Source organism: Poecilia reticulata, linkage group LG11 (assembly GCF_000633615.1).
Source record: "Poecilia reticulata strain Guanapo linkage group LG11, Guppy_female_1.0+MT, whole genome shotgun sequence".
In the NCBI taxonomy this organism is placed as follows: Eukaryota; Metazoa; Chordata; class Actinopteri; order Cyprinodontiformes; family Poeciliidae; genus Poecilia; species Poecilia reticulata.
The window spans coordinates 27,508,959-27,510,993 of NC_024341.1; the positions used below are offsets into that span (position 1 = coordinate 27,508,959).

Below are 2,035 nucleotides of genomic sequence, written 5' to 3' on the forward strand. Positions count from 1 at the left end.
AACAATCAGCGGTTATTTCAGGCCAATTTAGCTACATAGGAAATATTTTTCAGTTGTTTAGAAGTGAATTTCTGGCTGCAAAGTGAATTGATTCTGATCTTTCATCCTTACCTGTGGAAGGTAATGCCAATGAATCCAGTTTATTTTGTAAAATGGTTGAAACACAAAGCACAAGACTTAAGAAGCTCCAGTCACCCTGCTGCCACATACAAGATGGCGGCGACGTAACGTAGGACTCAGCACTCCGTGAGGCGTCTACATATATGTTGTCTATGGCCTAGAGACGGACACTACCCAGCCGCGGTGAGCTGCTGTCAACCCACGTCTTATTAAGATGTCCACCCGACGCTCCACCATCATGTCCTTAGACGCAAAATCTCTCTTAAAAGTACAGACGTGTGTGGGAAGATGCACATCTGAGGCTGAACAGAGTCAGTGAGGGTGGATACAAGTCATTTTAAAATATGACAATATGTGGCGATATTCAGTGGCGCGCGGTGGGCTGTATGATATCCGCCTTATTCCGCCATCGGTTTGGCGCCCCCTCTAGTGGCGCCCCCTCTAGTGGCGCCCCCTCTAGTGGCGCCCCCTCTAGTGGCGCCTCTATGTGTCGCATGTTTTGCATACCTTCTTTTTACTGCTCAGCGGGAGTATCCAGAAATTTTACTGGAACAGTGAAACTACAAAATTACTCATGTAAAAGGAAAAAAATCAGTGTACTAAAATACTTCTGAAAGTATTTATTTTAAGTTACTTAAGTAAATATAATTTACTACGTCTCAACTAAAAAGTAAAACGTATTCGGTAAATTGCTACTCAAGTATTGAATAATTGATCACAACATTAAAAGATTAAATTATCAGACAGAACAAAATATACAATTATGAGGAATTTTTGGTATTTTAAAGACCCAAATGAAAACAATTAATATAAATTTGAACATATAAAACGTTCTGCAGTTTGGCCTCCTGTTGTACGCCATCCTCCCAGTAGAGGGGGGCAGAGGCTCAGGGTGGCGCTGTGTTGTTCCTGGCATCCCGTTTGGACCTCTCTGTTCTTGGTCTGGTGCTGAATCACCGACTGCCGGTTCAGTCTTGATCCAACCTGTTTCCCAGCTCATTAAAGCTGCAGCAGCTGCAGCAGCAGCGCTGCATCAGCTGGGTCGACCCAGTCCCACTCTGCAGCCCCGCAGCTACTGAGCACGCTCAGTTAGTCTCAGCATGCCTAGAAAGGTGGGTCTGTATTGAGAAACACTTATTGTCAGTCAGCCAAAAGATCAGGCCATTATATCTAAAAAAAAGAGGAAAACTTTTTCTTTTATTGTTAATATTATTAATATTATTATTATTGTTGTTATTTTTAATAAAATACTCCAGTGAATAAAGAAAGTATCCTGGCTTCCTGGAGCCTGATGCACCTGATCAACCAGGTAACCTGGAGAAACACCAGCTAATGTTCCTCCTGTCATCATAAATCAAACGTTTATCCGTCTGCACGGCAGCTCAGGTAATTATCATGTCGGCTGATTGGTGGCATGTTTTAATGTTTTTAGTCCAGTAAATATGAAAGTGGAACATGATTGTTTGTTTACTTCCCGTCATTCACCCTGCTTTACAGTTTCTCCAAAAAATATTTAGATTCTGTTAAATTGATATGATCTAATTAGGTGAATATTTTCCTTCTCCTTATGTTAGTGTTTTGTTACAGCATCAGATTGAATATATTTTATTATTTTTTTAGGAATACCTTCATAATGTAGTGCAGAATCATAAAGTTGGAGCAGTCATAAATAGATTTTTAAAATATTATGTAAAAAATCATTGAAAAGTGTAAATTTAGCTCCTTTTCATCTGACACTCTTAGAAAATACATCTAGTGCAACCAGCTGCCTTCAGCTAAACAGTTAGCTGAGAGCTAAACGGTTAGCTGAGAGCTAAACGGTTAGCTCAGAGCTAAACAGTTAGCTCAGAGCTAAACAGTTAGCTCTGAGCTAAACAGTTAGCTCTGAGCAAACAGTTAGCTCAGAGCTCAACAG

The 2,035-nt window shown here is 40.5% G+C and overlaps 1 long non-coding RNA gene across 1 annotated transcript in view; it reads left to right on the top strand.

The window, feature by feature from the left end:
• The first annotated feature begins 1,028 nt into the window (after window positions 1–1,028).
• LOC108166714 (uncharacterized) overlaps window positions 1,029–2,035 on the top strand; it is a 20,901-nt gene continuing 19,894 nt past the window's right edge. The window contains exons 1-2 of the long non-coding RNA XR_001777066.1: window positions 1,029–1,232; window positions 1,377–1,506. This is a non-coding gene — a long non-coding RNA (uncharacterized LOC108166714). The remainder of the gene's footprint in view (window positions 1,233–1,376; window positions 1,507–2,035) is intronic.